The sequence below is a fragment of the Triticum aestivum genome, chromosome 3B (assembly GCF_018294505.1).
Source record: "Triticum aestivum cultivar Chinese Spring chromosome 3B, IWGSC CS RefSeq v2.1, whole genome shotgun sequence".
Classification (NCBI taxonomy): domain Eukaryota; kingdom Viridiplantae; phylum Streptophyta; class Magnoliopsida; order Poales; family Poaceae; genus Triticum; species Triticum aestivum.
In genome coordinates this window covers 116,262,672-116,285,115 of record NC_057801.1, presented here as the reverse complement: position 1 = coordinate 116,285,115, position 22,444 = coordinate 116,262,672, and the positions used below count along the sequence as shown (strand labels likewise).

The following is a 22,444-nucleotide window of genomic DNA, read 5'->3' as shown; positions in this document are numbered from 1 at the left end:
CTAGGTGACAGACCTATTGCAGGAGCAGATGCAGACGTTATGAACGTTTGGCTAGCTCAATATGATGACTACTTGATAGTTTTGTGCACCATGCTTTACGGCTTAGAATCGGGACTTCAAAGACGTTTTGAACGTCATGGACCATATGAGACGTTCCAGGAGTTGAAGTTAATATTTCAAACAAATAGCGGAGTTGAGAGATATGAAGTCTCCAACAAGTTCTATAGCTAAAAGATGGAGGAGAATCGCTCAACTAGTGTGTGCTCAGATTGTCTGGGTACTACAATCGCTTGAATCAAGTGGGAGTTAATCTTCCAGATAAGATAGTGATTGACAGAATTCTCTATTCACCACCACCAAGTTAGTAAAACTTCGTGATGAACTATAATTCAAGGGATGACGAAAACGATTCCCGAGCTCTTCGTGATGCTGAAATCGACGAAGGTAGAAATCAAGAAAGAGCATCAAGTGTTGATGATTGACAAGACCACTAGTTTCAAAAAAGGGCAAAGGGAAAGAAAGGGAACTTCAAGTAGAATGGCAAGCAAGTTGTCACTCCCACGAAGAAGCCCAAAGCTGAACCAAAGCCTGAAACTGAGTGCTTACACTGCAAAGGAAATGGTCACTGGAAGCGGAAATGCCCTGAATATTTGGTGGATAAGAAGGATGGCAAAGTGAACAAGGGTATATTTGATATACAGGTCATTGATGTGTGCCTTACTAGTGTTTATAGTATCTCCTGAGTATTTGATACTTGTTCGGTTGCTAAGATTAGTAACTCGAAACAGGAGTTACAGAATAAACATAGACTAGTTGAAGGGGAAGTGACGATGAGTGTTGGAAGTAGTTCCAAGATTGATATGATCATCATCGCACACTCCCTATACTTTCGGGATTAGTGTTAAACCTAAATAAATGTTATTTGGCATTTGCGTTGAGCATGAACATGATTTGATCGTGTTTATTGCGATACGGTTATTCATTTAAAGTTAGAGAATAATTGTTATTCTGTTTACATGAATAAGACCTTCGATGGTTATACACCCAATGAAAATAGTTTGTTGGATCTCGATCATAGTGATACACATATTCCTAATATTGATGCCAAAAGATGCAAAGTTAATAATGATAGTGCAACTTATTTGTGGCACTGCCGTTTGGGTCATATCGGTGTAAAGCGCATGAAGAAACTCCATAAAGATGGATTTTCGGAATCACTTGGTTATGAATCATTTGATGCTTGCGAACCGTGCCTTTTGGGCAAGATGACTAAAACTCCGTTCTCCGGAACAATGGAACAAGCTACTGACTTATTGGAAATAATACATACCGATGTATGCGATCCAATGAGTGTTGATGCTCGTGGCAAGTATCGTTATTTTCTGACCTTCACAAAATGATTTGAGCAGATATGGGTATATCTACTTGATGAAACATAAGTCTGAAATAGTTGAAAGGTTCAAAGAATTTCAGAGTGAAGTGGAAAAATCATCGTAACAAGAAAATAAAGTTTCTACGATCTGATCGTGGAGACGAATATTTGAGTTACGAGTTTGGTCTTCAATTAAAACAATGTGGAATAGTTTCACAACTCACGCCATCTGGAACACCACAATGTTAATGGTGTGTCCGAACGTCGTAATCGTACTTTACTAGATATGGTGCGATCTATGATGTCTCTTATCGGTTTACCACTATCGTTTTGGGGTTATGCATTAGAGACAACTGCATTCACGTTAAAAGGGCACCATCTAAATCCGTTGAGACGACATCATATGAACTATGGTTTAGAAGTAAACCTAAGCTGTCGTTTCTTAAAGTTTGGAGTTGCGATGCTTATATGAAAAAGGTTTTCAACCTGATAAGCTCGAACCCAAATCGGAGAAGTGCGTCTTCATAGAATACCCAAAGGAAACTGTTGGGTACTCCTTCTATCACAAATCCAAAGGCAAAACATTCGTTGCTAAGAATGGATCCTTTCTAGAGAAGGAGTTTCTCTCGAAAGAAGTGAGTGGGAGGAAAGTAGAACTTGATGAGGTAACTGTACCTGCTCCCTCATTTGAAAGTAGTTCATCACAGAAATCTGTTCCTGTGACTACTACACCAATTAGTGAGGAAGTTAATGATGATGATCATGAAACTTCAGATTAAGTTACTACAGAACCTCGTAGGTCTTACAGAGTAAGATCCGCACCAGAGTGGTACGGTAATCCTGTTCTGGAAGTTATGTTACTAGACCATGACGAACCTACGAACTATGAAGAAGCGATGGTGAGCCCAGATTCCGCAAAATGGCTTGAGGCCATGAGATCTGAGATAAGATCCATGTATGAAAACAAAGTATGGACTTTGATTGACTTGCCCAATGATCGGCGAGACATTGAGATTAAATGGATCTTCAAGAGGAAGACGGACGCTGATAGTGTTACTATCTACAAAGCTAGAATTGTCGCAAAAGGTTTTCGACAAGTTCAAGGTGTTGACTACGATGAGAGTTTTTCACTCGTATCTATGCTTAAGTCTGTCTGAATCATGTTAGCAATTGCCGCATTTTATGAAATCTGGCAAATGGATAAACAAAACTGCATTCCTTAATGGTTTTCTTAAAGAAGAGTTGTATATGATGCAACCAGAAGGTTTTGTCAATCCTAAAGGTGCTAACAAATTGTGCAAGCTCCAGCGATCCATCTATGGACTGGTGCAAGCATCTCGGAGTTGGAATATATGCTTTGATGAGTTGATCAAAGCATATGGTTTTATACAGACTTTTGAAGAAGCCTGTATTTACAAGAAAGTGAGTGGGAGCTCTGTAGCATTTCTAATATTATATGTGGATGACATATTGTTAATTGGAAATGATATGGAAATTCTGGATAGCATGAAAGGATACTTGAATAAGAGTTTTTCAAAGCAAGACCTCGGTGAAGCTGCTTACACATTGAGCATCAAGATCTATATAGATAGATCAAGACGCTTGATAAGATTTTTCAATGAGTACATACCTTGATAAATTTTTGAAATAGTTCAAAATGGAACAGTCAAAGAAGGAGTTCTTGCCTGTGTTACAAGGTGTGAAGTTGAGTAAGACTCAAGACCCGACCATTGCAGAAAATAGAAAGAGAATGAAAAGTCATTCCCTATGCCTCAGTCATAGGTTCTATAAAGTATGCTATGCTGTGAACCAGACCTATTGTATACCTTGCTCTGTGTTTGGCAAAGGAATACAATTTTGATCTAATAAGTAGATCACTGGACATGGGTCAAGAATATCCTTAGTGAGGACTAAGGAGATGTTTCTCGATTATGGAGGTGATAAAAGAGCCCGTCGTTAAAAGTTACAACGATGCAAGCTTTTACACCAATCCAGATGACTCTAAGTCTCAATCTGGATACATATTGAAAGTGGGAGCAATTAGCTAGAGTAGCTCCGTGCAGAGCATTGTGGACATAGAATATTTGCAAAATACATACGGCTCTGAATATGACAGACCCGTTGACTAAGCTTCTCTCACGAGCAAAACATGATCATACCTTAGTACTCTTTTGGGTGTTAATCACATAGCGATGTGAACTAGATTATTGACTCTAGTAAACCCTTTGGGTGTTGATCACATGACGATGTGAACTATGGGTATTAATCACATACAGATGTGAATATTGGTGTTAAATCAGATGCTGATGTGAACTAGATTATTGACTCTAGTGCAAGTGGGAGACTGAAGGAAATATGCCCTAGAGGCAATAATAAAGTTATTATTTATTTCCTTATATCATGATAAATGTTTATTATTCATGCTAGAATTGTATTAACCGGAAACATAATACATGTGTGAATACATAGACAAACATAGTGTCACTAGTATGCCTCTACTTGACTAGCTCGTTTATCAAAGATGGTTATGTTTCCTAACCATGGACAAAGAGTTGTCATTTGATTAACGGGATCACATCATTAGGAGAATGATGTGATTGACTTGACCCATTCCGTTAGCCTTAGCACTTGATCGTTAAGTATGTTTCTATTGCTTTCTTCATGACTTATACATGTTCCTGTAACTATGAGATTATGCAACTCCCGTTTACCGGAGGAACACTTTGGGTGCTACCAAACGTCACAACGTAACTGGGTGATTATAAAGGAGTACTACAGGTGTCTCCAAAGGTACATGTTGGGTTGGCGTATTTCGAGATTAGGTTTTGTCACTCCGATTGTCGGAGAGGTATCTCTGGGCCCTCTCGGTAATGCACATCACTATAAGCCTTGCAAGCAATGTGACCAATGAGTTGGTTACGGGATGATGCATTACGTAACGAGTAAAGAGACTTGCCGGTAACGAGATTGAACTAGGTATTGGATACCGACGATCAAATCTCGGGCAAGTAACATACCGATGACAAAGGGAACAACGTATGTTGTTATGCGGTTTGACCGATAAAGATCTTCGTAGAATATGTAGGAACCAATATGGGCATCCAGGTTCCGCTATTGGTTATTGATCGAGAATAGTTCTAGGTCATGTCTACATAGTTCTCGAACCTGTAGGGTCCGCACGCTTAAAGTTACGATGACAGTTTTATTATGAGTTTATAAGTTTTGATGTACCGAAGTTTGTTCGGAGTCCCGGATGTGATCACGGACATGACGAGGAGTCTCGAAATGGTCGAGACATAAAGATTGATATATTGGAAGCCTATGTTTGGACATCGGAAAGGTTCCGGGTGAAATCGGGATTTTACTGGAACACCGGGGGGTTATCGGAACCCTCTCGGGGGTTAATGGGCCTTAGTGGGCCATGAGGGAGAAGAGGAGGGCCGGCCACGCGCCCCCTCCCCCCTAGTCCGAATAGGATAAGGAAGGGGGGGGGGGGCGGCGCCCCCCTTTCCTCTTTCCCCTCCCCCCTTTCCTTCTCCACCAAGGCAAGAAGGGGGAGTCCTACTCCCGGTGGGAGTAGGACTCCTCCAGGCGCACCCCAAAGGGGCCGGCCGCACCTCCCCCTCCCTCCTTTATATACGGGGGTAGGGGGCACCCCATAACACACAAGTTGATCTACAGATTGTTCCTTAGCCGTGTGCGGTGCCCCCCTCCACCATATTCCACCTCGGTCATATCGTCGCGGAGTTTAGGCGAAGCCCTGCGCCGGTAGAACATCATCATCGTCACCACACCGTCGTGCTGACGGAACTCATCCCCGAAGCTTTGCTGGATCGGAGCCCAGGGATCGTCATCGAGCTGAACGTGTGCTGAACTCGGAGGTGCCGTACGTTCGGTACTTGGATCGGTCGGATCGTGAAGACGTACGACTACATCAACCACGTTGTGCTAACGCTTCCGCTTACGGTCTACGAGGGTACATGGACAACACTCTCCCCTCTCATTGCTATGCCATCACCATGATCTTGCGTGTGCGTAGGAATTTTTTTGAAATTACTACGTTCCCCAACAGGGTTACTAATGAGTCGCCAAGATCGGGCGGGTTATCTGTGAATCTCCAAGCTCCGAGTGGGTCACCAGTGAGTCGCCAATTGCGGCCGGGTCATACCGCAGGGTATATCCCCGACATTAGACCCCAGTTTAATTGGGCTTTATCCATGTTAAACTGATCCTGTAAAATAAACACAAGAACAAATGTGACAGATTGTGTTCCGGGTTAAAAATTCTTGTAAGTCGGCACCTGGTCATCCTTAATTCCTTGTGCTCCGGGTTAAATATTCTCCTGAGCCGAGACCTGATTATCCTTAAGTCCAATTGTCATTTCCTTCATCTAGAAAATCCGGGTCAAATAAGCTAGCTTCATACTCAATTTGCTAATGTTGGTTTCGCACAGAAAAATATTGTGAAGAATAATCCACTTGAGTCGGCTTCCAAGGCGCCAGGTTAAATAATTTTGGTCTTCAAATACTCATATGATATTCAGCCTGCTTGAAGATGTAAAACTTGCTGGTTTATCATTACCAAAAACTGCCGGATTATAAAACAGACGATGCCGGGTCATAATTGTTGTTGACACCGGTTTATGTAATTGATCCTCCTGATTTGCTCAAAACTGATAATTTGAAGATTTTTCTCCCTTATATCCATATTACCTGTAGCCCCCAAGTCTTGAGCAGAACAAAGTGATGGTTTAAGACTTGCTCCAATAAATGGTGCAACCTTGAAGAAATCTGGTTTATTCATCTCAATCATATAAACAGAATATTCCACACATGTAGCCCCCAAGTGCCGGGTTGTCATGCTTGTAGCAACCTGGGACTTGTAATTCCTTTATGCTCATGAAAAATTCAACCAGTGTAGCCCCCAAGGGCCGGGTCATTATGCAATAATGAGCAGGGACTTTGTAGATATAACCATGTAAATTTGAACAGCAATGTGTATCCCCCAAGGGTCGGCTTAGTAAGATAATACTGAGCAGGGACTTTGTATATAATTGATAATAACATCATATAATATAGTCTCCACCATGGGACTTGAACCCACGTCCACAAGGTTAAGAGCTTTGTACTCCACCAACTAAATAGTGGACCGTTCAATATAATGGAGTAATGCTTGTGTACCTTGAATTTTTGTCAGGAGCAATTGGTAGCCCCCAAGGGCCAACTCATTTAGAATGTGATGAGTCGGGTCTTCAATAAGTTGAGCAAAAAATGACTTTGCATTAGCCCCCAAGTGCCATGGTGTATGCTGGCAGTGACATGGGACTTGCATATTTGATATAATCCCAATCTGAATAATGTAGCCCCCAAGTGCCGGGTCATAAGCCTGCAGCGACTCGGGACTATTTCCTCCATTGTAAAATAAATCATGCCCATTGATAAAAATAATAGCCGTTGCGCTAAAGCGACTTCGAAAACCTCAATCATAACACTGGTTATTGATAATCACAATAGAAATCCAGCCATGTTGGCTATTCAAGATTTGAATAATATAATCCGTTATGAAAAACTCAATCATTCAATATCATCATGAAAATCCAGCCAGTTTTGGCTATTAAAGATTTGAATACCTCATCGGTTGACAAGTAAATCCGAAGTTTAAATACCTGGCGGCTCTTGGCCGATGATGACTTAATGCGCATTCATTGTAAGCCGGAAGTTTTGTAACCCGGTGGCCTATAGCCATTGAGAAAATCAATGATTGATAACCCTTTTGAGACACCAACTTCAGTGATGACCTTGGACTGAAGCAATTATATAAGTCATAGTTCTGCAAATCCTGCACAGAGTTTAACAACATATGCCCTGGCAACTTAACGTCAAGAGCCAGGGCGGGTAACCACCCAAATGTAGTCTTACCCTGCACACAAGTAGATCACAAGAACCCTTGGCGGTTTGCCGCAGGGCGGGTCATATAAAAAACCCGGAAAGAATCATAAATAGACAAGCCGGTTACCAATCATGATGTTAAGACACAATTGATGTTATCATACTTATGATCCTTTGGATGATACCACCGGTTCACGTGACCCGGAGGGTGAAGTTGATAACTCAACCCTGTAAAAGCCGGCACATATGATATTTATGACAACTCAAATACTTGTGATTGTGTAAACACAGATAAATTTTTTTGAGGCTTCTGATTCGAATACGATCAGTAAACCGTTCTGAAGGGGTTAAGCTAAGATTCGAATACGATCATATAGCCCCCAGTGGCGTTGGCGTTGCCGATCAAAGTGGGTATCGACAGCTATGTTCTCTTTGGTTCGAATACGACCTATGTTTGAACAGGAAGCCCCCAAATGATCTTAAGAGTTGTTTAGCGATGCTGATTCAAATACGATCCACGTCGATTCCCAAAGGGGTTGAGCTATGATTCAGATACGATCAAGAAGACCCCAAGTAGGTTCAGCAGTTTGCTAATCAAAAGGGTATCGACATCTATGTTCTCTTTGGTTCGAATATGACCTATGTTTTAACAGGAAGCCCCCAAGTGACCATATAAGTTTTGGCATTGCGCCGATCAAGAGGGTACTGATAGCTATGCTCGATGAGCAGGAAGCCCCCAAATGATCATAATAAGATAAGCCGTAAGGCAGGATACCCAAGTTTGAACCGCGCATCATGGCAGCAAGTTCTTTTTGGCAACCTTTAATTTTTCTGAGAACTCGAACTTGCGAGAGATTAATTCTTTTTGAACCGGAAGTTTAAACCGGATGAGAAAGCTTCAAAACTTTGTGAGAGATAAATTTACCTTGAGCCAGATTTGAACCGTATTTGAGATCATCAAAGCTTTGTTGTAAATAAATTTCCCTCGAACCGGATATTAAGAGCTTCAGTGCTTTGTGGGAGAGAGATGTCTCTTGAACTGGATTTTAAACCGGAATCCTTGTTTTTAAACCGAACATTTTCTGACGGCCTTTAAATTGTTCACCAATATAGCGGTAGCCTCCGGAACCGGGTTACCTTCCCTCCAATGACCCGGAGTTCTTGAATTCACTAACACCGACCAATTTCGCCGAGTCATGTCATTGTAGCCCCCGAGTCTCAAGACGACTCGAGGTATTGGCTTGAGATTCTCCATATTTGACCATAGCAGAAGGTGTATATCATTGGCGTTGATAGCACGATGTGAATCCACAGAAGGTTGAGGTGACTGCGGCAGGTTTATAAATGATCCCATATGAGCCGTGTCAGCAACTCGGCCAATGGTTCCTTCCAACTGGCTGTTTGAAGTTTAACCAAACTGTAGTGACGGCGACTTGTGCGCCTGCCCATTGAGCCATCCAGTGCAGACGGCGACTGATAATACATGATAATTTGTCTCTAATTTGTTGAAAGAAAACCGGGCTTCCCAAGTAGTGACTTGCTCATACTCAATAAACAGCTCATTCAGACAAGTGCGGCCCGATGTGTCGATGTAGACCAGGCCGCGAGAGACGGACGGTAAATACGACCGTAACATCAGAGACGACATAGATAGATGAATCGGCCGTGGCGTTGTAAGACGGTACGGACGGACAAGTTGTCCTCCTTGTTGTAAGCCGGCATGGTCGCGAGAGACGTCCACGGTGTTGTAAGCCGGTGCGGGAGTCCGTTGAATAATGATGACCACCTGTGCCAAAAGATGTTGGCATGCCTCCATTTCCGCGGTATAATACCACTTTGTGATGGATAATTTTCCTGTATATAAAATACAACAGGGCAAAGTAGCTTTGCTCGAATGAACTAATATATGCTTAAAATAAATAACACCTGGTTTTTGTCAGAGGTCGATCCGGACAGCCGCCGCATTGCAAATGGTGCAGACGGAAAAATCAATCATGATCGAAGTAGCCGTGCGGACAGCGAGTCAATCGCGGACAGGGTCCACGGCCACGTAGCGGCGGCTCGAAGGTAACATCGGCGAAGTGAAGCGGTGCCATCGGCGGGTCCACGGCCAAGGCGAACCGGGTGGCTCGGGGCGCAGTTGCAGCTGTAATGGAGGCAGAGACCACGGCGGCTGATTACTCTGAATCCCCGTCCTTCTCCGGGTCGTGGTTGCTTTGATTTTTCCTTCTAGGACCAATTCTCGATGAACACGGCTAGCAGATGACAGATCGCTCTGGACCCCGTGAAGAAAATACAAAATACCTTTTATCTGGTCGGTGCCTTCGTGGCTATAGATGTAGTAGTATCTATCTATCTATCTACATCTATATCTATCTATCTATCTATCTATCTGTCTGTCTATCTATACCTCTATCTATCTATCTATCTATCTATCTATCTATCTATACCTCTATATACCTATACCTACCTATACTAATTACAGACTCCCTAAAAATTCCCATGTTAATCAGTAATTAGGAACCGTTCATCTCGTGGGCCCCAGTAATTATGGTGGAGATCTTCCTAATTTTTTTATTTAGATCTAATCAAATTTTCTTAATCATGCAATTTTTTTCTGCTAATTAAAGGCTCATAAACCTTTCTCGAATAACAGTTCAAGAAAAAAAACTTATGGGATAGATTTTTTTTTGAGGCAACCCAGCGAAACTTTTTTATTCATCCGTCACAATGTTTACATGGACGAAGGGAATTCCTCAGGCTGGCCTAACCAAACATGGCGGCCAGGCCCGAGACCCAGCGTATATTTCACAAGGTTGTGAGCATCATAATTTGAGCTCCTAAACTCATGAAGTATCTTACAAGAAATAAATGACAAAGCGTGCAACTTGATTTCTTGAATAACTGCACCATAGATTGATGCACCACCGCTAGAGATCTCCTCCACTGCTTCCCTGCAATCCGAAGCCACGTGAATTCTCTGTAGGTATAGATCGGCAGCAAGGGAGAGGGCCTCTCTGATGGCTAAGGCTTCGAGCGTAGCCGGGTCTCCAATAGTCCTATATACCACTGCCGACGCACCTTCAAAAGTCCCCCCACCATCTCGGCAGATTGCTGCAACCGCACCAAAGCGTCCCCGTCCACCAACTGCTGCATCCGTGTTTATTTTAGCATGATTCTCAAAGGGCGGCAGCCACCGTCGCGGCCTTGTTGTAGTTGCATTGACCACTACATCTTTCTGGGGGTAGATCATATTAATCTCTGACAGATAGGATTTTATGAAGCCATCAATGGACTGAGGACTACGGAATACTCCTTCATATATTGCTTTTCTTCTAGCTCCCCAGATAGCCCAAAGAGTGACAACTAGTCTGATAAAATCATCGGCATTGAGGCTCTCCTGAAGGGCAAACAACCATTTTTTCGCACTGTCATGTTGAACAATGCATAGATGATCCAGTACTACTTCAGAAGACAATGCTCAAGTGCAGCGAGACATCGGACACTCGAGTAAAGCATGCTTCCATGTATCCTGAGCTCCACAAAGAGGGCATGCTGAAGCCGTTGCCATATGGCGGTGGTGTAGCACCTGGCCGGAAGGGATGGAGTGCTCTGCCAACCGCCATGCAAACACTTTGATCTTTGAAGGTACATGCAATTTCCACAGGCTGTTCCATTCTCCACTCTCCCTGTTTATAAGAGATGACTCCTCTCTTCCTTCCAACTAGCTTTCTCTATTGATTTTTGTTGACACAAGCATGCGATATGCAGATGCAACTGTGAAAATTCCCCTCGGGGTCTTGCTCCACGCCCAAAAATCATCAATCCGTCTAGTGCACAGTGGGATTTTCAAAATTTCTTCAGCATCAAACGGGGTGAATACTGCTCTCACCAGTTCCTCTTTCCATGAAGCTGTAGTTTCATCAATAAGCTTAGATACTCTCTCCGGTGGAGCCTGTACCAGAGAGGTAATTGGTCGCTTGAAACTTGGTCGCGGTATCCAATTATGATCCCAAATGTTGGTAGTCTCTCCGTCTCCAATCCGACGTATCACTCCCTGAGCAAGCACATCTCTGCCATCGAGTATAGCCCTCCAAATCTGAGATGGGTGCGGCCCAAGGGTAGCATCAAGTAAAGAGCCATCAGGATAATAAGCTGCTTTGAGTATTTGAGCACTCAAAGACTCATCATCAATCAAAACTCTCCATGCCTGTCTTGCCAATAATGCCAGGTTGAACAACTCAAGGTCTTTGAACCCCATACCCCCCATATACTTGGGTCTGGTCATCACATCCCACGCCACCCATGAGGGTTTCCTCTTTCCTCTTTTGCTGCCCCACCAAAATTGACGAATAAGGGATTTGATATCCAGGCACACACCCCTTGGCAACCTGAAACAAGACATAGAATATACCGGAATTGCTTGTGCAACAGACTTTATCAACACCTCCTCGCCCGCAGATGACAACAATTTTTCCATCCATCCTCTTATTTTCTCCCATACTCTATCCCGCAGATATTTGAACGTCCCGTTCTTGGAGTGTCCCACATCAGTGGGCATACCCAAATATCATTCGCTCAATGTTTCATTCTGGACCTGAAGGCTATTTTCACCTCCTCTCTGGTTGCTTGTGGGCATCCTCTGCTGAAGAAGATGGATGATTTAGCATGATTGACTCTCTGGCCCGAAGCATTACAATACCTGTTCAGTAGGTTTGATACAAGTTCTGCTCCCTCCACACTCAACTTGAAAAGCAACAGGCTATCATCTGCAAATAAAAGATGGTTAACAGCCGGAGCCGTGGGAGCCACCTTGACACCTGCAAGAACTGATGACTGAGAACTAGTTTTCAGGAGGCACGAGAGGCCCTCTGCTGCAATCAAGAAGAGATAAGGAGAGATCGGATCTCCCTGCCGAATTCCTCTGGTCGGTCTAAATGCTTCTAGCCTTTCTCCATTGAACAATACTGAGAACGAAACTGTTGAGACCATGTTCATAACCGTGTCAATCCATACCTGTGCAAATCCCAATTTTTCCATAATAGCTTTCAAATATGGCCACTCCAACCTGTCATATGCTTTCATCATATCAAGCTTTAGAGCACAAAAACTATTATTTTTTGACCTGTTTCTCTTCATAAAGTGTAGACACTCATATGCGCAGATAATATTATCAGTAATCAACCTCCCTGGCATGAATGCCGACTACTCCTTCGATATGATGTCCGGTAAGATAAGCTTCAGTCTATTTGCAATGACTTTTGATGCAATCTTATACAAAACATTGCATAAACTGATTGGTCTATATTGAGATAGGAGGGTGGGGTTTGTAACCTTGGGGATTAAGACAAGTACAGTATCATTAACACATCCAGGGCTCGTCTCCCCTCTGACAATCTGTAGCACAATGTTAGTCACATCCTCTCCGCAAACATCCCAGTGTTTCTGATAAAAGTGGGATGGAAACCCATCGGGGCCCGGCGCCTTCGTCGGGAACATTTGGAACAAAGCACACTTGACCTCATAAGCGGAGTAAGGCGCACAAAGCTGCTCGTTCATCGCCACTGTAACTTTCCTTGGTACATGCTCCAGAACTGTATCTACTCCTTGCACTCCCTCAGACGAGTACAGGTCTTGGTAAAAATTGTTGGCCAGAGCTCTAAGTTCCGTCGGGTCATCAATAGGTACTCCCAGAGAGTTTTGCAGGGCTCGTGTCGTATTTTTCTTCCTTCTTAGGCTCGCCCGTAGATGAATTTTTTTTGTGTTTTTGTCTCCGGAAGAAAGCCACTCCGTGCGGGCACGCTGTCTCCACATTATCTCCTCTCGATGGAAAAGTTCAACCAATCATTCATTAATTTTAAGTTCTGCATGTGTTGGCCCTGTTCTCAACGGATCTCCCTGCAAATTGTCCAACCCTTTCTTCATGTTCTTTATCTCTCGCCGCACACTCCCAAAGGATTGTCTACTCCAGTTTACTAGCCCCTTCGAAGCAGCTTGAAGCTTCTGCTTCAATTCCTGGACCGTGGTGCAGGGCCCTGCCGCTGCCCATTCTATCCCAGTGGTGTCCCTAAGATTTTCATGCTTTTCCCACATCAACTCGTAGCGAAAGTTGTTAGGCTGAAATTGACTTGGTTTCTTCCAAGGTCTAACACAATTGGCCCATGATCCGACGTTGCTGCTGTTGTGTGTTCCAAGCACGCCGACGGAAACCGAGACATCCAGGAGGCATTAGCTAGTGCCCGATCCAATCTACACCTTGTGTAGGTTCCACCTGTGACCTTCTTCTCCCACATCCAGGAGCGGCCTATGTACCCTATATCAAGCAGGTTGCAAACGTCCACGGTATCTCGAAATGCCTGCATTTGAGCATTGCTACGCCTAGCAATCCCATCATGTTCGTTTGTACGTAGAACTTTGCTAAAATCTCCGATGCAAAGCCAAGGGAGCGAACTTACAGTGCTAATATTTTTCATAACGGTCCAAGTCTGGTGCCTCAGGTGGGTTTGAGCTTCACCATAAACACATGTGAGCCGCCACATGTCCATCCCTGGTTCTTCCACAGAAACATCCAGATGATACTCAGAGTAACCCAAAATCTCCACTTTTATATCATTATTCCAAAAGAGACCTAAACTTCCACTTCTACCGCTGCTATCCACAGCATAAGCCTTATCGTACCCCAAAGTGCCGGCTAATCTTTCTACCCTAGTTCCTTCTATCTGGGTTTCAACGATACATAGTAGGGTAGGGGCAAACTTCTTTGCTAGATCGCGAAGTTCGTTGACTATCACGGCATTGCCCACTCCGCGACAGTTCCAACTCATAACACTCATTGGGCTTGGCGGCGCTCCTCGAAGGAGCCCGCCAAAGATGAAACAGTCTTGCCCATATTATCCTTCGTCCTTGCATCTGAATCTGGAGTTATTCTTGGCCTCTTCGGCTCCTGCTTGCTACTTGGGCTCAAGGGATTGTGAGGGGGTGCTGGAAGCAGTAACATTGCGTTGGATGCACTTGGAGCATGCTGCACCGTCGACTGGTGTCTCTTCTTATTTTCTTCTGCCTCACCCATCTCAAGATCGGTTTCAGCGTATTCATCTTCTTTCTCAAAACTGCTCCCATTGTCACCTGTGCGAGGGGTGTTTCCCCAGCCTCCACGTCCTCCCCGTCTGCCTCCACGGCGACCCCGACCGCCACCAGGCCCCTGTCCGGTGCGCATCACCCAAGACGCCCTGAGATCTCGAAAAACCAAAGCAGAAGGGGGTGAATACCATTGCCGTGCTCCTTAAACAGATGACCCAACATCCCGCAGACCGCACACCAGTCCGGGAGTTTCTCGTATTTCACTCTGTAAATTTGACGTTTCCCTTCCCTTATCATGGAGACAACATTCCTCAATGGCTTATTCACACTGATCCGAACCCAGAGGCGGTGGAAATTCCCCGCGAAGTCTTGCGATTGTGGTTCAGCATACAAAACTTCCCCGATTTTTGAAGCTAGGGGCGGTATGAGATGAGCATACAGGGGAGGCACATCATGTATCTGAACCCATATCTCAATTGTATCCAACTGCACCGTGGATGGTTTTGCCAATCCATCATACGTTTTCAAAATCACTGCATCACCTCTGAAGTGCCACGGTCCATCCCGCGTCACTCGTTCCCAATCTCCTAAGCACGAGAATTGCACTGTATACAGGTTTTCTTCAAGCGGCTTAAACTGAACTTCTTGGGCCAGATCCCACGCTGCCCTCATGTTCTTGAAAAACCAGTATTGACTATAAGTTTTGGGGGTATGAACTCTAGCAAGCGCAATCCTGCGAGCTGCCTCTGGTGGTGCATCCTTCTCGTCAAAAACCACATCGTCAAGGTCCTCCTCCCGAAGACCCAGCTCCGCCATCAACGCTGCAACCTCCTCCGTCTCCGACTGGTCCGCCGTGGCCGATCCCGAAGTTCCAGCCGACGCCATAATTCAGAACCCTAGCCCGATAGATCAAAACGGGCCGTGCTGCAGGAACCCTAATCCCTCCACCTCCCACTGCCCCACTCCGACCAGCGAACAAGGCGTCACCAGAACGGAGATCAGGGGGCCGGGGATCCGTGGCGCAGGCAGGGAAATCCATGTCTCGACGGCGGCGATCTCAATCGCCCCGGGAGGAAAAAACCCTAACTTGAGGGAAACCCTTGTTAACTTATGGGATATAGATGCCAAAATAGATTGTGCGTCCCATGTACACGTTATCTATCTGCAGCCGTGATTCTCCAAAAAAAAAAAAACTATCTGCAGCCATTGATTTGAATGAGGTGTGTTACGGCATCCTCCCTCAATCTGCCATCCGCACGCCTCCCTTACCTTCTTCGCTTCGTCTTTTGAACCTACCGACGATTAGCATTATCGAGCGATCCAAGCGCCCGTCTTCCGCATCCTATCTTACAATTCCCTTCAAGAATCTAATCTAGGAATATCCAGCTTCCACGATCCGATCTATCATCTTTCTCTAGCCCTGATGATTAATAAAAAAATCTCGCTATGGTTGTTTCCGCAGAGTAGGAAATCTATGGACGGCTGTTTGAAGCAGATGGGAGGAGGAAACGAGTAGGAAATCCATCCACTACACGGCCGTTCGAGATCGTCGGCCATTACTACGCGGACTCCGGCAGGTTACTCTTCTATATCCCTAAATTCCCTGGTATGTTCTCTAGACCATTGGATTCGTAATGAAAGCGCATAAATTGTCTTGATCTAGATCATGTACCATAAAAATTTAGTTTTCTTTCTATGAGCATTGCACGGTGCTGCTGATTCTATTATACCATGTAGGGAGCAGAGAAGAGCCAGGTGAGGTTATTCTGCATCACCTACGTACAACAGTTATACAGAATACCTGCTCGATGTCAATAATATTGAAACTCATGCCAGCCAGTTCACTTCTGTATGTATTAATAGTTAAATTTACAGTTGATTATCCATGATGTTCTATATTTGCCCAAGTAGTTAATTAGTTGATGGTTTCTATGTGCAGGATTTGCAAATTGTATATGTCGTTTCATATGTCGACACACATGTTTTGAAAGAATAGAGGATGCACGTTTTTCTCTTACAAATGCTTATGCCGTTTCATGTGCTCGACCAGTTGTATTATATACTATAATCTTTCTATGCATTATATTCATGTGATGTTCATTGAGGCTAGGATGTCAGGGTTGTCGGTGCCTCGCTGCACGTTTCAGCATGGTTGATATTGAAGGAGGCTGCTAGCCGGCTCCTTGGGGGCTGTTCCATGTAACTGCCGCGTACGATCAGGAGTCACAAAGGGGTGCCGATCTGCAGCAGGTAAGCACTATGAAGATGCTGCACGTAACAGCATTGTTCAGCTGTGGTGGATGTTTCTTGCGTTCAGGTTCTACCAGCTCAAGGGAATTCTTCTGCAAGATCATCAATAAGGGTAAAGAAAACCACGTCGTGATGGTTGGATCTTGAAATTTTTATTTTCTTTTTTGAGGAATTATTTGTGGTTTGTGCAGGGGTGTGGACCGATCTATGATCTATCTGGAGGTACAGGTTGAATTGCGTCCCATACCATAGACATTGTGGGTGGTCTCAATTTTCATGTTCGCCTCTCATGATGGCTTGCAGTCGCCTTAGGCTGCCGCCTTGACATGGTGCAATCAAAATCTGCACCCGCATCTACTTCTGAACCCTGCTAGCTTGACACTATATAGCTGCAATCTTTAATTATTCAGCATCGCCTTTATTATGGCTCCTAACAACCGTGTAGTTTCCACCCCTCTGTCAATCTTACTGCCCAATAACCCAGTGCAGCAGCTTTCTGTTTGTTTTGCCCATGTCCCATGCATTCCCAGTGTCAAGATACGAGAGTCCTGCGCGGTTTTGCTTTTGCTCTCACGTCTCATCTTTGGACAATATCTCATGTGATGTTTAAGAAATTTTATCTCATTATAATATACTTAATAGACTAGATTGTAGTTGGTAGCACTTATTTCTTTTCTATTTCAGGTAAATTTTCTCTCTCAAAGTACAAATCTGATGCAAAGCCTTTGTAGTCCACGACTCAGGGAATGATCTCATTCTGAACACAGGAATACTACTACTTATCTGTTTTCCTATCGAGACTTATCATATGTTTGGCATTCCGCTGCATGATAATGAACTTAAACAACCAGTCTTTTCCTTCAATTTTGTTTAAGAAAAACCAATCTGAGCATATACCTATTTTCTAATAGCAGATTATATAATAAGCTGGGGGAAAAGGTCATTATTTCTCTATGTTTCTCTTAGAGGCATATGTCCAGTGATGTTTAATCAATTTTATCTCATTACAATAAAATCAATGGTCTGGATCTTATTAGAAATTTTGTGGTGCATATGTCTTTATGATATTAAACTAGATTTATAAAACAATTCAGTCATGGCAGCTCTTATTTCTTTTCTATTTCAGGTGAGGTCAAATAATTAATAGACTGACAACTAGGGCATTCATCTACATACATGGTGGGACTTGAAACTTTATTTGTTAGTACAAAATGATATTCTTTTGTTGTGGAGATGCATATGATAAACTCTGCGTCACTGCAAGAGTTAACTTAAATTATTGTACAAATGGTTTTCTCTCAGTTGACCACAATAGCCATTTTTAACAAGGTTGGCATAATGTTCTCAGTTTCTTCACTTGGATCTCACATTGAGGTTGAAGCCACTTCCACACTGAGGTTGCCGTCTGGAGGAACCATGATGGACTGGTGACGCCACTATTCATACAACAACCTTTGTTCTCTGGTATGTACAATTTGTGACAGTTGATAGAACCATGAATAAGTCCGCTTGATCCATAGTTTTTCATCGAAAATCTGTTTTGTACATGTATTTCATCACCCCTCCCGACCTAATTAGGTGTAACAGGGAGTGAATTAGCTTGGTGATCTCCAAAACGTTCATTGGCACCCTAGAGTAAGGTCATGTTCTGATGTTCTCTACATCTAAAAATCAACCACCGTACAGCCAGTTCAGTTTGACGTTTGGAAGCTTTGCATATTTGTTTCCTACGTACAATATTTGGATTTTGTTTGGATGGTATAAGCAACCATTTTGTCTTCTAGGACTAAAAAAGGGTATGATGCATGGACTTCAAACATTTTCCTATATATTTGATGATTAGGATTTAGAAACTTCCCAGATTAATTTCTCAAAATCATTTATAATAGTATAGAGTATCATTTTTCTTGGCAGAACTGTAGTAAGATCTAAAATTGTTGCCCATGACAAAGTTTGAGATACATGTATGGCATACTTGAGTTAAACAAGTTTATGTATACATGGTTTATTTGTTGTATTTGAAAAGGGATCCCGAATCAGAGGGTGATTCGTATAAAACATGAAGAAGCAGATGGATTATTCTTTGAGTATAAAACTTCTGTAATAGATAATTCTGATTTCCTGGTTAGTTTGTAATAGTATGTGTGATCTTCTGTTTGCAGTTCCAGTATACAGTTTGGAGATGCCACATAGATATAATAAGGTATGTTTAACATTTGGTTTTGTACATTCATAATGGTCATCCGCTAAACAAATTTTCACCACATTAGTATATTTATGTTTTACATTTGTGCAGCCGAATATTTAGAGTATATGGATGCCGCTATATCTAATTCTCCCAACAGTACTCAACACTAGGATCTCCAAAAAAGGCTGCCAGCACAAAGTTATTGAATAACCTTATATTGTGTGCTGATCTAGGTACGGAACTGATTCACCTCTTCATAGGTTTCTAGCTCTCGGATTTTTTGTTCATGTTGCAACAACATTACATCATTTTTACAGTCAAAATTAATGCAGAATCCATTTCTCTGTACTAATGCCCACACTCCTATCTGTCTTTCCGGACTATTGTTCCATTACTTTACTACTATGCTTTGGTAACTGGAGTTATTAATTTGGAAGTCTAATGACTTCTGTATGCGTGGTTTGCTTGCATAGAAGATTAATCCTGCAGAACATTGGCAACAAAGTATATATCAGAGCAAGAGAGTAGAGGTATCTTTTTTCTTTGTTAATCTGTACAGCATTGGCGACAAAGTATAGCACGCATACTTTAGTCTGATTCAATTTTCCTACATGCTTAGGTTATGTTTCTCATATTCTAGGATTTCATCCTCCGTAACCTCATTTTCAAGATTATAACTTTGATTCTAACTCATGTACAGTACTAAGAGACACAAATGGGGTTAAAATTTGGCTATGCTAAGATTCTCACCATTACTTTTGTGTTCTATTACAACGATCATAAGTTGCCTAAGGTTTTTTTATTTTGTTTTCCTTTCCTTCATAGTATCTAAAACAATTGAAATATTTATTTAATTATTTATTAAGATGTACCACTCTATACATAAGTTATCTTCAAAGATATGGACTAAAATAATTTCTTATTTTCCTTATTTATTTTTCTCATTAATGTTTCAAAACACGTCTTCTATTTGAGTTAGATAGCTATATGTAATGTTCCTGATATTTCTTCCCTTGCCATTAAATAAATTGTGATTGTTCAATGTTTTCAGAAAGGAAACTCCACATACTTGAGATTGTTAACTAGGTCCTCGACTGGTTTCGATGATCCCGAGTTACTATTTTCTATGTTGACGGGGGATTTATTATTGTAGAGTGGGGTCGATAATATCAATATATTATGGGTTGTTGTCATATGATTATCATGCTATATATATTTATATAGACCAAAAATAATAATGTAGTACAAGATACTATTATATAACTAGCCCGTGCGAATGCACGGGTTAACGACTAGTTTAAATAATGTAGCACTTAATTAGTACTACTAGCCTTGGCCACGTACTAGTGCAAGTACTAATTGATTCCTTGGATTTCTGCAGCTAGATTAAACAATCCTCACCAGCCTTCATCCGTACTGATGTGGATGCAAACAGGAGCAGCAATCTGACCCGGAACCGGGCAATCCACAGCAATTGTTTAAAACCAACGCGTCAACTTGATTGCTTGGTGACGTCGAGTCAGATTCTTATCCGGTTTTGTTTGCAGCGGAAAAAACGATCTATACTCGGATTCAACGGGTCGCCGTGCAACGCGTGAGGCGCCGCACATGAACCCTAAAAACTCTACAAATCTCGTATCTGCTGGCTCCAAGAATTCGAACCATAACTCTGATCTTCCCACGATAAATTCGCTAGCTCTATCCACGGTCGCCGGCGGGTCACGCGGTCATTCCACGCCGATTCTTTTTTTTTTCATCTGATTTAATTGCGAGTTTCTCGATCCTTGAGAGAAATTCCTTCAAGAACTCAACACCACCGTGCGCGAGCCCCACGATGGGCGCCAACTGTCGTGGAATTGTCACAGCAGATGTCCTTAGTGTTAGGACTTAGTCGCGAGACCAACGCATCTATGCAGTAGCTTGAGAGGGGTTGATCGGGACGAGAAACGCAACACACTAGACGAGGATTTAGACAGCTTCAGGCCCCGGGAAACATCATCCGGTAATAACCCTACATGCTGTTTGTGGCTAGGTCTCATTATGATCATGAGAGAGTCGCCGGTAAGCCGGCTCTTCGTGTCTAGCCCTAGAGATTGTTCTTGTTCCCTCTTGGGGAGCCCTGCCCCTCCTTATATAAGTTAGAGGGGCGGGTTACATGTGGAGTCCTAGTAGGACTAGGACTAGTCTATCTTCTCTTACAAGTTGATTACAAGTCCGGGTCTTGCTTCCTTGTAAAGGAAATATTCGTCATCCCTTTCCTCTTAATCTAGCCCATCATAACGTGAGCCGGCCTTCTGGGCTTTGGGCTTTGTTGTCCATCTGACCCACCCGCCGGGTTACTAATGAGTCGCCAAGATCGGGTGGGTTATCTGTGAATCGCCAAGCTCCGAGTGGGTCACCAGTGAGTTGCCAATTGCGGCCGGGTCATACCGCGGGGTATATCCCCGACACCAGGGGCTATAGGTTTCACTAGAGGCTTCTCTCTTGAAAGAAAACATACGGTGGGTGAACAAATTATTGTCAAGCAATTGATAGAAAAGTGCAAAGTTATGAAGATGTCCAAGGCAATGATTATGAATATGGGCATCACGTCCGTGTCAAGTAGACCGACTCCTGCCTGCATCTACTACTATTACTTCACGCATCGACCGCTATTCAGCATGCATCTAGAGTATTAAGTTCATAAGAACAGAGTAACGGTTCAAGTTAGATGGCATGATGTAGAGGGATAAACTAAGCAATATGATGAAAACCCCATCTTTTTGCATTGATGGCAACAATACAATACATGCCTCGCTACCCTTACTTTGTCACTAGGTGAGGACACCGCAAGACTGAACCCAAAACTAAGCACCTCTCCCATTGCAAGAAATATCAATCTAGTTGGCCAAATCAAACCGATAATTCTAAAAGAAATACAAAGATATTTAATCATGTATAAAAGAGTTCAGAGAAGACTCAAATAATATTTATAGATAAGCTAATAATAAATCCACAATTCATCGAATCTCCACAAACACACCGAAAAGAGTATTACATCGGATAGAACTCTAAGAACATCGAGGATAACATTGTATTGAAGATCAAAGAGAGAGAGAAGAAGCCATCTAGCTACTAGCTATGGACCCGTACGTCTGTGGTAAACTACTCACGCTTCATCGGAAGGGCAATAGAGTTGATGTAGATGCCCTCCGTGATCGAATCCCCCTCCGGCAGATCATCGAAAAAGGCCCCAAGATGGCATCTCTCGGGAACAGAGGCTTGCAGCGGCGGAAAAGTATTTTGGTGGACGCTTATGTTGGTTTGGGAATATTTGGGAATTTATAGGCCAAATATTAGGGTTGGAGGAGCCTCGGGGGGCCCACAAGCCAGGGAGCGTCCCCCCCAGGGCGCGCCCCTGAGGCTTGCCGCCGCCTCAAGACTCCTCTGACTTCATCTCCAAGTCCTACGTGTGTCTTTTGGTCCAAGAAAAATCATCGCAAAAGTTTGTTTGGACTCCGTTTGATATTCCTTTTTCTGTAAAACTCAAATACAAGGAAAAAACAGAAACTGGCATTGGCTCTAGATTAGTAGGTTAGTCCCAAAAATAATATAAAATAGCATATTAATGCATATAAAACATCCAAAACATATAATATAATAGCATGAAACGATAAAAATTATAGA

General features: G+C 43.0%; 1 long non-coding RNA gene across 1 annotated transcript; it reads left to right on the top strand.

Moving 5' to 3' along the window:
- Positions 1 to 16,792: 16,792 nt before the first annotated feature.
- Positions 16,793 to 20,462, top strand: LOC123064993 (uncharacterized). Its single transcript, XR_006430867.1, has 4 exons — positions 16,793 to 18,054; positions 18,753 to 18,793; positions 18,887 to 19,308; positions 20,160 to 20,462. It is a non-coding gene; the product is annotated as an uncharacterized lncRNA (long non-coding RNA).
- Positions 20,463 to 22,444: the final 1,982 nt, after the last annotated feature.